The following is a 14,320-nucleotide window of genomic DNA, read 5'->3' as shown; positions in this document are numbered from 1 at the left end:
ATTTTGTGAGGATTCATCAAGCTGTGCCAAAGATAGAGGAAAGTCAAAAAATTATGTTTCTACGGAACCTGGTCCTAGTTATAACTACCTACTGGCAAGCGCTACTAGGTAATAAAGGATGGTCACTGCGCACAATTACGCAAAAGCAATCATACAAATTTACCACACCTAGCCACGACCAGAATGGGGCTGGGGGCCTAGCTGTGTCATGGCAGACCGTCCAGCATAGGATGTAAGTGGCAGAAAGCCAGTCAGTTTCTTTCAACTTCCCACATGCAGAGATCTGCACCGACCACCACATGCAGTTTCTGTTATCATTCTGCTGTTCCCTCCGATTCCTTCCTGGAATAAAACGTCATTTTGTCGGTTTAAAGCAGAATTTAAAAACCAACAGTGCATTTGCCTGGAAGAGCGGGAGAACGCTTGCCAAAACAAATCTGGGTCACTCGGCACACCTACGGACGAGTAAAAGCCCCCCTCGCGTGCAGGCCTGGCATTTAATTCAGCCGCAGCCCTCAGAGGAGTTTAATCGGATCATTAATGCACGGGTTTTTAATCGGATCACTGGGGACAACGGTCTGCGGATTAAAGGGCACCTCAGACAGCAGGCGGAGCTGGGAATCTGCGCGATTAAAGGGGTCGCCCCTCAGGAAGTGATCTCCCTTGTGCAGGCCCAAAAATGTGTTCATTTCCCTCCAGCTGAAGCCTTGGTGCTTGTGTGATTGTGGAAGACTCTGTCTAAAAAACAAAAAGTTTAGGAGTTGCAAAAGTCAATGAAACTATTTTCACAGTCTCGTGCCTGCGGCAGGTGATGTTTCATTGAAGAAGTGCTCTTGGTTATTGGTTAGAAGGCTCAGTAACTTGGCACAATGCGCTTATCTGCTCCAGATTGCCATTTAATAGGCGTCCAGGGGCGACAATGACAGCTGCTCAAGAGGGGGATAAAGAGGTATGAGCCTCTGGCCCCCCATCCGCTTCCCCATTGGAAGCGTCCAGATGGGTAATACTAGCTAGCCTTGAAACTGGTCCAGCCTGGTAAGCTCCAGCCTCAGAGCAGAGGCCACTGACTGAAAACATCCTTGGTCAGTACCAATGGGGATAGTTTATGGCTGCAGGCATTCCCAGGTAAACGTTCCAAATGCCGCCATTTTGCACTGTCCAGACACACTCTTCCAGGGAGATGCACTCAAATGGCTGCTGAACACCTTTTTAGACATTTGCAGCTGGCTGTAAGACTGTCCTACTGAAAAAGAGACAGGCTCAAATGCTCTCTATTTAGGGCGTCGGTTGCTGTAGGCACTGGTGGCCTGTTGGTGGACAAACGGAAATATTTGGTGCGCACTATGGTGCATCTTGCATCGTTCAACTGCATGACGTTCAGAATAGTGTTAAACAGTGCATAATTTGTAAAAAACAATGTGCCGGTGCCCAAAGCTCTCCTCTCAAACACGCGGCTGCTGCAATTAAATGCGCCAACACGGTATACTGAGGCAGCGTAATCCTGAAGTCATCTCGGGGCTCTTTAATCCATTTACAGGCACTCCCTGCCTCTTCAGCTCACTATTGCAGCTTTCTGCTTTCTCCCTTTGTAACGCTTTTCCGTCTTTCTCTTCCTCCGACTTTCCCATGTGTCGTTTGCTCGGAGTAAATGCTTGAGGCAGAAAAATAAGTGCCGGTGATCCGCACCGGAAACAACAAGCACAAATTAAGCACTGGTGTTAAAACCCCTTGAGGGTCTCCTTAGTGTGATGGACCCCCCTCCCCCGAGCACGCGTCTCATTTAGAGATGATGGAATCACGTGTCGAGGTGGCAGAGCCTCACCCGTCTCTGTCCTCGGGAACAGCTTCTTGAGCGCAGACTCCCCAGAACCGCATGCTCCATCCCATGCTGCTGAGACAGGAAAAAAGAATATCGTAATTGAAGGCCCTGAAAGATCATTTCTTCCACGTCTGGGATATTGATTTTTTTTAGGTTTTAAAAAACCCCCACTGCTTTGGAAGTCTGTCTTTGAAAACCAAAATAAAAATGATGACTGACCCTCCGTGCAGCCAAGACTTTGCACATTTTTGCTGACACAGCTCTCGCTGTTGATGGGAAGTGACAAAACAGCCATGCCACTATGTGGGGACGTCTAAATAAGGAGAGAGGGTCACTGAGGGGGCGCCCACAGAGCCTCTAATGAGAACCTTCGGTATAGGAGCATGCGTGGTGAGGAAATGCTAGCCAGTGGCATTCAGCATACTGCATCCCGTGTTGTTTATCTGCATAGATTTCAAAATGGCCTTAGATCTGACCACACTATAAAGTTATGTTCCAATATAATGCCAATGGCACAAAGCGCAAACTGTTAGTAAACTCAGAAGCGTCACTGTATGTGACATTGTCCAGTTATCCAAGCCCACTCTGTGTCTTCTCATATAATCCGGACATTTATTAGTATGAAGCTTCCTTCTAGACTTCCATCACCACCATAAGTCCTTTACACCCTCTACATAAGCATACTGCTGTACATGTAGGCCTACACACTCTTGAATGTGCCAGCGAACAACAAGGCCTCGTAGGTGAGGGCAGAGTTCCAGGAGTGGAAAACAGGTGAATGCATGTGGGATTTAAAGTGACATGCTGCCAATGTATTAGTTTGATTCTTAGGGGGCTGTGTGTCTGCGGCAGGGGTTGGCGAGGGAGGGCTGAGATCAAGCAGTGGAGTGCTTAATTTGTAAAAAAAAAGAACCAAGTACCAAGGCCCTCGTCAGGGGGGCCATTGCAGCTTGCACCATCCATTGCTGCTACCAGTGCTGTCAATTACAGTACTCACAACTACTAACCATCACACGCCTACATGTGTGGCAATTCAGACTATTACAGACCCCAAAAGATATATGAATGGCTTGGCTGGCAGGTATTAAGCATTTTAATGTATATTAACTAACCAACAACTGCTAGTGTGCTCCCCCCTAAATTAGACAAACAGTGCCACCATGTGGGAGATCCTCTTAAGTACCAGTGTTGACAATTAAGTACTGATGCCAAGCACAGGAAACCACTGGCTCAAATTAAGCACTGATGCAGGGACTGTGCAGAGTAGCTGGAAACGACGACAATATTGTGAGAGCACTGTCGAGACCAACACATTGCCAGTGTATTGGCATCGACACTGTGAGGGGTGAAAAGAAAACATGATGACATAGAGGAACTGTGAGGGATGCAAAGAAAACATGGTGATGTAGAGGAACTGCGAGGGATGCAAAGGAAACATGATGATATAGAGGAACTGTGAGGGATGCAAAGAAAACATGATGATATAGAGGAACTGTGAGGGATGCAAAGAAAACATGGTGATATAGAGGAAAGGTAACGCACCCATCTTTTAGGTTGTGGTCTAATGCGCAAGGACGCAGACCCGTAGGGCAGTTCAGAGCTGTTGGTAAGCAGCCTGTTGCTATTTCTGTGGCCCTTGGTTCTCTGTTAGTTGTCAGAGAGTACGGTGTATGTGCAGTGGGTTCTGTTCTGCTGCCGGTAGACAATGGGGTTGAGAAGCAGGGCTGCTGTGAGTTTTCAAACAGAAAAAAGGAAGTTACATGCAGAACCGCAGTTTACAGCAGCACATTCTGCATGTATCAGACTTTCTCCAACATACTTAGATTCAAGTGATTATTTCAATGCTGAGGCATTTTGGTTGTAGTTTGGGCTTTGAAGTGGGACACATTGCACTATGTATGGCAATCGCAAGAGTGTTGGTGGTATGTGTGCACGCTCTTTGTGCAGCCAATATGTGTTGTTGGTCTGGTTGCATTAAAATATGGGATCGGAGAAATCAAGTGTGTTAAAACATTAATGTTTAGGCAGCTGACACGTTACCTTACATTGAAGTGATTACACTTAGGTACATTAAAAGCAATCCCGTTTTTTTCTTTTAAAGCACAGAAATGTATTCACATTACAGGGTTAAAGCACGGCAGGCGCTACCTTATAACCATTTTGCATTGACCAGATCTACTTTCTAACAATAAGAAGAATATTAAGTATTATGTCTGATAAAAAAGCAGGAGTATCGAAAGAGGGGTTTCAAGCTGCTGCTGCCTCAATGGAGCAGGTTAAGAGAGTTTCAAAGTTGTTGCCAACTTGACAGTGTACAAACATGCGTTCACACAGTTATGCCTTCCAGTGATATGAACCACACAACTTCTAATGCGGAATTAGCGAAGTTAGCCAACGTTTCCCTCAAAAGTGCCAACTTTCACACTTATTAATTCTCAAAGTTTGCAGAGTTGCTGAACTTTGCTTGCAGTTTTCTCTGAAAAAGGGGCTTATGTATTTAGATCTCTCTGCCGCCTGCGGTACAGCTTAATCCACTGTTTCGTGGTGGTTGGCCTGTAGGAGTGGGCCTTGCTTTTGTTCCCAACATCTTGCAAGCGTCGGTGGCAGGAGAAGGGAGAAGGAAGCAATGTTTAATATCTAGGTCTTGATAGAAAAATCCAGAGGTTTCAGGGTTGCCAAAATAACACAGTGAAACAAGAACGAAACTAATATAAAATTGATCAGGTTCAGAGGCTTGTTCTGGGTTACAGTGACTCGCTGTGACACGGCAAGTTCAATCTAAAGGAGCCACCTAGTGAATGATGCACAGTAGGTCCCCAAACCCAAGCATAGATTATCAAACAAATGAACATCCTAGAATGCTTATTGGTGGTGACTGCTAGAGATACAGGACTGAGTCAATATGATGTTCTCTTTTCTTCAGTGGGAGACCACTTTAAGACTCTTTGATTGTCCCACAGGGATTTATGTGGTCTCCAGTCTAACTGTATGCAGGCTAAACTCTATTGTTGGGTCCCCCAACCCCCCTCACGCAGGTGCTCTCCTGCAGCAGCCTATTCTGTGCTTTAAGCATGTTTGCCTTTACAATACCAGCCACACAGATCTTGAATAATTCTCTCTTCACCTGTCACACTATAGACCATGAATCCTTCCATGGGGTCTATACGTTCCATCATTACTGTCAGAGATCTCATGTGGTCTGGCCTTTAGTTCTGGGGCAGTCCTAGTGCTAAGATGCTGTTTGGCCTCTGATGAGTTGATAAATTCCTCACTGACACACTACTAGACAACACTAAAACTGAATAGTGAGGGACAGTGGCACCTAGAATGGAAAAGAAGTGACATTGGAAAGAAAGTGCAGTGAGGCCCTCAGTGCTGATATATGATGTGACATGTATTAAATACATTATTGATAGGAACAATTGTGGCTAAAGTTGCCCCTCTCTTGAAAAATTTGATAATAACACAAAATAAAAAATATTATTTACGAAAGGATAAACGCACTACCAGTGACAATAATTGGACCAGCTAGTGAGTATTCCCTGGAATGCCCTGGATGGGCGTACAGGGAATTACATCACGCAGATGTTGTCCCCTAGAGAACATGCACAAGGCACATTAAATTAAAAAATAAAAGGCACAATCAAGAGAAAATTTGTAAAGGCAGGGATTCTAATGCTCAGTGAAGTAATAATAATTGTAATCAGGGTCTGGCAAGAACTTGCATGAAAGAATGTAAAAAAACTAGCAACAGGGAAAGGTGGCTAGCACCTAGCTGCTCTCAATACTCAGTTGTTACAAGAAACAGGACAATTTTACATTGTCCAGCTGCCACAGGCACTCTTGAATTTCAGGTCACAAAAGTAACTTAGTAAGCAGTCACCTATAGCAGTAGAGAAAATATAGGATTACAGCTCAGGTAGGTACAATCATTATTGGGAATACCTAATTACCCAGAAACAGCAAAACACACCACGAGTTTTAGAGACAAACATGGCAGGAGGCAACGCACCTGAGAGGACAGAGAGTTGTCATCAAGTCAAGGCGTAAATGTTGGCTACATAGGTGCCTCCCCGACGTGTGAAGAATGAGCAGCCACCACTGTGTAGAGAGCCATCCGGACTCTCCCATACATTGTATCCTGTTCTGCGCGTCCGGGCGGAGCGCGGAACAGAGGTTATAAAATAAAGACAGGGCTGCGCTGACGCAGTTCTCCCCAGTACCCTTAACCACGGTGTGCGTGTCCCATTATTCCAAGAAGCCGGCCCACTACATTGGCGACAAGCGGTCCTACGAATACCCGTGCCACGCGTCGTCGAGCACCAGGGAATGGTGTTGTGCAGAAGGGGCACGGAGACAACATCAATCCGGCGCCACGCTGAATGAACCTGCGGCGGACCCACACCCCCCTATCTGCGCCAGCCGAGGGACAGGAAGAAGCGCGCCTTGTGTCTCCACCGGAAGAAGCGCGCCTCGTGTCCCCATCGATGAGAGCTGCAGTGCGATCGCAGCCGCTGCCTCACCCGAGCCGGCAGTGTTACTCGCCGTATTGTGGTTTCTCCCGATGCGGCCTGGAGGAACGAAGAGGCCATCCTGACGTCTGCGGTGAGCCTAGCCCTGTGCTCCCGTTAGAAACGCATCAACACCACCTGGGTTGAGGAGTGCGCGCTGAGAGAAACGCGCACACCCTGTTGCCAAGCAACAGCAACAGAAGGCCCAGATCGTGTTCCCGGGAGGAGGGAGCACACCGAGCGGAGCCGGAGGGGCAGAGGGGCAAGTGCCCCGTGTAATCAACAGACATAACTTCGGGGAGCCCCCCAGAAAAAAAATATATAAACAATAAAGAGAAGAAAACACATGTATAAGGACAGACAAGAAAAAGGGTGCATTGAAGGACTCAAATAGTCAGAAAAGTGTCCATATACACAACAAGAGCACAGAGGGAAAAAAAAAAAACAAAGAGAAGAAAAAAATAAATAATAATCCTACATCCTAGTAGCAAGGAAAAAAAAAAAAAAGTGCACACACAAGGGGTGACAAAATGGGTGCACCACAGCAAGAAAATCACCAGCTGCCCGCACAACTGAACACCAGTGCTCACTCCTCAATCACTGCACTGTTCTCGTTCAGCCAACTGACTGACCCGGCCACAGCAGTGCCAAGATGGCGCCTATGGTTAAATCGCCTAGATAACTACTTCTGCGCCACAAGAGAAACAGATGGAGCTGTGCACAGGCCCCTCATGATGCTGATGGGCGGAGATGAGCTACAAGAATTGTTTGATTCACTCCCAGACACAGGCGATAAATCAGACTTTGATGCAGCAGTTGTAGCACTGAACAAACACTTTGACCCGCAACTGAATCCAGACTATGAACACTTCAAACTTCGCCAGGCACAACAAACGGATGTTGAGTCAGTGGACATGTTCTACGCATGACTGAGAAAGCTAGCAAGCCTGTGTGTAGGACTCAATCAGCAAGAGGAGATCCAATGCTCCAATGCTCTGAGAAAACTCATCCTACGCCAGCAAGGCATCTCCCTCGATGAAATCCTGGTCCTGGCACACTCACACAAACTATCAGCGGTCCTGGGAGATGCCATGGTGGCGGTGAGAGGACAAACGTTGGCAGATGTTTCGACCACACGTCCAGTCCAGGTGAAAGAAGAGCGGATAGAGGCCATTCAAACCCGCCAATCACCAGGACGCAGACCAAACTCTTTTAGACCCAGTGAACGCACCTGCGGAAGATGCGGGTATGAACACAAACTAACGATGGGGTGCCCGGCAAAAGGAAAAACATGTAGCCGGTATGGCAAAAATAACCATTTTGCAAAAGTGTGCAAGTCAGGAAGAAACAGGCAAGGAGACCAAAAGGGAAAGGACCCAAAGTCAGGAGCGTAATCAAAGAAAATTACGACTATAGAGAAAACACAGCTCCAGGAATGCCCATCTTTGAGGAAGATGAGGACGAAGGCATCTTTGTAATCTCATTCACTGGTGGGAGACAACAGAAGAAGCGACCGCCCCCCATGAGTAACATACAGGTCAACGGCACGTCAGCTACAGTACTCATGGACACGGGGGCGTCAGTCAACGTAATGGATGACACCCTGTTCCAACAGTTAACCCCTACACCATCTCTTATCCCAACCACCAAAATATACAACTATGGGGGTCGAGAGCCGCTTCCTCTGAAGGACACGGTGGAGGTGTCAGTAACCAGTGGAAAATTCTCAACACAAGCAAAATTTTATGTGATAACGGGAGACCGAGGCACCCTGTTGGGGTGTCACACCGTGGAGGAGCTGGAGTTGGTATTCTTCGCGCGCCACGTATATGACTCCCATGTTGAACATCTCATTAGTGAGTTTGCGCAGCTCTTTGAAGGGTTGGGATGGCTAAAAGGCAAACACATCAAACTCCACATAGACCCAGGTGTCACTCCAGTCGCCCTGAGACACAGCCGTCTACCGTTCCACCTACGACCAGCGGTGGAAAAAGAACTGCAGTTGCTCGAAGACCAGGGAGTAATAGAAAAGGTAGAAGGGCCGACACCGTAGGTTTCGCCTTTGGTGATAGTGCCGAAACCCAAGCAACCTGGAGCTATTTGCCTCTGTGTTGACATGCGCATACCCAACAAAGCCATCCGAAGAGAAAGACACATAACACCTACGATGGATGACATCATAGCAGACCTGAATGGGACGCAGTGGTTCTCGAAATTGGATCTTAATGCTGGTTATCATCAGCTGGAACTGGACCCCGATAGCAGAAACATCACCACCTTCTCAACACATGTGGGGCTCCGGCGGTATAAGAGACTGAGCTTTGGGGTATCTTCGGCAGCTGAAGTGTTCCAGAATGCCATCACAGAGACTTTGTCAGGGCTTCTGGGGGTGATCAACTTGAGTGATGACATCATCATACACTCCAGGACTAGAGACGAACATCATCGCCATCTAAGGGCCACGCTGCAGAGACTAGCGGATGTGGGGCTGACACTTCACAAGAAAAAATATGCGTTTTATCAAACATCGGTGGAATTCTTCGGTTATGTTTTCTCGAAGGATGGTCTACAGGTGGACCCGAGGAAAGCTGATGCCATTCGTCAAGCCCTGATTCCCAAAAACCCCACTGAAGTAAGAAGTTTCTTGGGCATGGCGACATATTGCGGAACGTTCATTCCGCAGCTTGCCACAATGGCGGAACCTATCCGACAGCTCACCAAAGGAGCGCACCGCTGGACCAGTGGAGCCCGGCTGCAGATAAGGCATTTGTGGACATCAAAGCTGCGCTACTGGATAAGTCGACCATGGCCTACTTCAACCTTCACCGACGGACGGAGGTGGTGGTAGACGCCAGCCCAGTGGGTCTTGGGGCCGTTCTTTTCCAGGAACAAAACTAGCAGGAGTGGGTTCCGGTTGCGTACGCCAGCAGGGCACTATCTTCAGTGGAAACACGATATGCCCAGATTGAGCAGGGAGGCCCTAGCGATCCGTGGGCATGCAAACATTTTCACTTGTATATCTACGGGCAAGAATTTCAAGTGGTGACTGATCATAAGCCTTTAGTGTCACTGTTCGCCGGAAGTCCGCGTCTGGTGCCTCCCCGAATAGAACGTTGGACCGTCCTGCCTCAACCCGTACCGGTTCACAGTTGTCTACCGACTTGGGGTGAACAACCCAGCTGATTACTTATCTCGTCACCCGTCCCCGACAACAACAGATGAATACCAAGAGCAAGACGAGGAGAGCACCGAAGTGTTCGTCAGTATGGTCGTACAGTCAGCATGTCCCAATGCCCTTGCTGTAGCAGACATTGTGAATGCCAACAAGGCGGATGTGGTACTGAATCAGGTCAAGGAAGCATTAGATGACAGGAAATGGAAGCACTTCCTAGAAAAGACGAAAGTGTACAACCATGAAAACAAGGTGGCGATGCAGGGGATGTGGAGGGTGTGAGATGAGCTGTCCACGGATAGTCAAGGACTGATTCTTCGGTGAAGGAGAATTGTACTGCCTCAGAGCTTGTGGGCTTGAGTGGTGGAGTTAGCACACCAGGGTCATCAAGGTGCTGCAAAAACCAAGGCGAGGCTGCGCGCCAAGGTGTGGTTACCTGGCATGGACAGCCAGGTTGACGAATTGGTGGGGAAGTGTCATTCATGCGTCATCACATCTGGGGAACCACCCTGCTGCCCAATCATCACCGAACCTGCCAGTCAGAAGCCACGGTCAAAAGTGAGCATGGACTTCGGAAGTTTCCCGGATGGGCGGCTGACAGTCGTCCTTATGGACTCATGTACTAAGTTTCCTGTTGTTAAGGTCATATCATCCACTTCATTCGAGAATGTACGGCCAGTTCTTCAAAAGACATTTGCAATGTTTGGGCTCCCTGACGAGATCAGGACAGACAATGGGCCCCCGTTTCATGGACAAGAGTTTCGGTCCTACCTGGATGGGATGGCCATACGTCATCGCAAGATCATGCCATACTGGCCTTGGGCAAATGGTGACGTTGAAAGATTTATGTGTACTCTGAACCGAGCCCTCAGGATAGGTGTGGAACAAAGAGAAGATGGAGAACAATGCTTGCAGCAGTTCCTGAGTGCTTATCGCCAGGCACCACATAGTACCACTGGGTGTGCACCCGCAGCATTGATGTTCAAAGTCCCACCACAAGATTGCATTCCAGCTGGTCCTCACTGGGTGTCACCACAATTAGATGTAGAAGCCACACAGCAACGCCGAGAACTCACTAATCAGAAGGCCAATGAAAAATGATGAAGTAGACATAGGGACTTCCAGGAAGGTGATAGGGCGGTAGTGAAGAGTCGTCGGGCAGGAGGAAAATTCCAAACACCATTCGAGCCAGAAGCATGGCAGATTATCAGCATTCGAGGATCCATGATAACGGCAGCCCAAGGCAGGTAGAGGGTTACCAGGAACGCGTCACACTTCAGGAGAGCGGGAGTCTCGGCCCCGTCTAAAGAGGAAGGAGAGATGGACGAAGCGACGGGTGTATCCAAGAGCGGCGATGAAGGGACATGGAGTGCTCCGGTAGAGGTACCCTGTTCGCATGATCCGCCGTTTGGAGACACCGGCCATGAAGGATTGCTTATCCGAAGTGGAAAGTGTCATCTGCATCGCAACCCAGCGCCCAACAGTCAGCTGAAGGACTTCGTCTGTAATTTAGATCAGTCCTGAACTATATCTCAACATCACCACCTATCTGTTGGATCCCGGTGGCGTCACGAGTTGGCGACCGGAGAATCACTCTAGGGATCTGGAGTGACCAGTTGACTACTGCGAGCGCCACTCCGGTGCTCGTGTGAACATTGATATTCTTCAGTTCTGTTCTCTGTTCGTTCTGCTTATCCTCTCTATGTTTCTTTTCTTTCTGTTTTTTGTTTAGGTCTCAACCAATCCGGTATTGGATCTTTTCAGTTGGTTACGTTTTATTTTATGTAATCCCTTGCCTTTCTGTGTGAAGTAAAACATAGGACGGATGTAGAGAGCCATCCGGACTCTCCCATACATTGTATCCTGTTCCGCGTGTCCAGGCGGAGCGCGGAACAGAGGTTATAAAATAAAGACGGGGCTGAGCTGACGCAGTTCTCCCCAGTACAACTACACACTGCACAGTCACAGGTCTGTATTTCTAACTACTCAGCATCTGTTGGGGGGCCGACAAAGCTACAGAGGACCATCTATGTTATGTAGTTCTGCATACATCCCTTAAAATATATTGGTCCACTGGGGGGAGCCAGAGTCTGATGAAAGGTTGGAAGCAAGCTTCACATTGACCCTACATTTCGATTAGTGACGCCTGGTGGATCAGTGCATCCGAGATTCATCACATAGAAGTTAGCCGTCTCCCTAAGCAGCCAGAATCTTTTATTCCTCAAGATAAATTCTTGAGCGGTATGATGGCAAAATATTTTAGACAGATCCCTTTATGTAAGAAGCTTGCACCAATTATGCTGACATTCATTGGCTTTTTAGCTACAATTTTTTTCAGCAGACTCTAAACTCATGTCAAGGAGTCATGGCAGAAACCCCCTGAATTTCTTCACATTGGTTCCTTCACTTGGAGAAGAGTGGTGGTCTTATTCTAAACTGAACATTCATTCCTTGTTTGCCCTTGCATCAGGTCGTTGAATGTGTCTGCCTGGACTAATGCTGGTAATTGAGATAACTGTAGCACTTCCAACTACCTGCCCCGGGTGTACGAGTCTCGGGACAGCCTTGCACCGAGCACCGTGCGCACTCGGGCGCCTGTCGGGGGAGCTCCGAAGGTGGATTGCGTTCTTTCAGCGCGACTGAGGGCTCTGGAGTTCAGGCTGAAGGCGGTGCAGGTTTCTGGCAGTGCAGGCCACTATTTCATAAAAGTGTTCTTACTACATTCTCATCCAGTCCTTGGCCTCTCTGCAGAGTGCAAAGAAAGGTCACATGTGTGTGATCTGTAATTATGAATCTGGGAAAGTGTGCGAAGGAATGATGTAGCTTAGAAATGCGGAAAGTACCGCGGGAAACATTTTCTGGGGGAATAGCCCTACACTGAACCCACCATGTGGGAACATGTTGCACTCCTTTGCTTTCTCCATGCAACTTAGATTTCCCATTTTCTTTAGAAGCAGTGTGCTGGAAGTAGGCAGTGGGAGTTGGGGAAGTGGACCACAGCCTACCAAGAAAAATACTGTTTTTTTAAAATTAAGTACTGAGAGGAGGCACATGTTGCTTGTTTGCATTTGGGCCCTTAACACCTTTGCTAAGCTAGTTACGCAGGTCAGTACCCTATGGTTATCAGCAGCGACACACCCAGATCTTCAACGCCCCTTACATAAATGTAGTTTAGTTTATCAGGCAGTAACCATTTTCCTGTTTTGGTGTGCTGACAACAGTGGTGCAATGTTAGCCCCCAGAGCCCCCGTGGTTGGGGGCGGGGAGGGGGGGGTGGCCTGAGCTCCGGGGGGGCCCTCAGTACAGTACCCTGGCCTAAGAGCTCCTGACTGAGTCTGGGGAAGGGTCCCCTCCACGTACTTTGCAGGGGCCCCCCTCAAGTTTCGTTACGCCAGTGGCGGACAGCCACTCGCCATCCAAACACAGGCCTCCATGGGCAACTGCTGAGCCATCGTTGTAGGCTGGCAGCGCGATGATGACTGACCAGACGAGGTGGGGTCTGGGAAACTGCTGTGTCATCAGTGTTTGGTTGGCAGTGCAATGATGTCAGTCCACATGAGGTGGGGTCTGGGCCACTTCTGCGTCATCAGTGTATGGTTGGCGCTGCGATCACGACAGACCACATGAGGAGGAATCTTGGCAACCACTGCGTCATCAGTGTATTGTTGCTGATGCAATGATGACAGGCCAGATGAGGTGGGGTCTGGGCAACTGCTGCGTCATCAGTGTATGGTTGGCGCTGCGATCACGACAGACCACATGAGGAGGAATCTTGGCAACCACTGCGTCATCAGTGTATTGTTGCCTATGCAATGATGACAGGCCAGATGAGGTGGGGTCTGGGCAACTGCTGCGTCATCAGTGTATGGTTGGCGCTGCGATCACGACCGACGAAAGGAGCGAAACATGTCTTCATTGAACTATCACCACTATGCAAAAGAGAAATGAAAAGGAGAGAGCGAATCGCCTTTTGCAGAGTCACAGAGTATGTGCTTCTGTTCTTGGCCTGCCCCAGCCTCATCTGAGCCATGTGCTCCATAACTAGGGCTGCCACTCGGGCCTGGCTGGTGTTTAACAGCAGGGCCAGTAGTTTTAGGTCAAGGTCGATTAAAGGGGAAGCAGTCAACACCAGTATTTTCCACTTTTCAATATATACTTAAAAACCAGATATAGGAAGAAATCACTGGAAAAGTTTTAGAGAGCTGTCTAAATGATTTCAGCTGATAATTTAAAGAGAGACAGAATCGCAAAGTAAAAAATAAATGCAGTGTATTTCAAATAAAGTCTTATTTAAGCAATACATCCTGACTCTTACAGAGTCCAGTGACTTTACCAAAGGGCTGGCATCTTCATCTGAGAAAGGTGGTCACCCTTCCTGTTTGTTATACCGTCCATTCTCCTTCGCATCTGTCACTCATCTTCCTTGCAGTTGTCGCTGGTTCAGTAGCGGAATGCTCCATTCCTAGGTTCCGTACAGTAGGATGCTGATCTTGTGTTCTGGGGGCAGGTGAGGCTGGTGCTGGGAGGAGGAGTTCCTGCGTGTTCGTCCTCTGTGCAACTCCCTACTTGGAGAATAAACTTACCTTTTCTACCTACCGTCTTGGAGGCTTTTATTACATTATTGTTAATATGACATCACCACGCGGGCTGTGCCAATGGGGAAGTAACCCTATCCATAACTTCCTGATGTTATGACGTCACCAATGGGTGATGACAGGGAGTGAGATGACTGATCTGTATAGCACTGTTCATTCTCTCATGCACACTACACGGCAAAGTACTTTTCCAGCTCTGCAATATAGGCTGCATTCTAAAATA

The sequence above is a fragment of the Pleurodeles waltl genome, chromosome 12, assembly GCF_031143425.1.
Source record: "Pleurodeles waltl isolate 20211129_DDA chromosome 12, aPleWal1.hap1.20221129, whole genome shotgun sequence".
In the NCBI taxonomy this organism is placed as follows: Eukaryota; Metazoa; Chordata; class Amphibia; order Caudata; family Salamandridae; genus Pleurodeles; species Pleurodeles waltl.
This window is presented reverse-complemented; position numbering follows the sequence as displayed.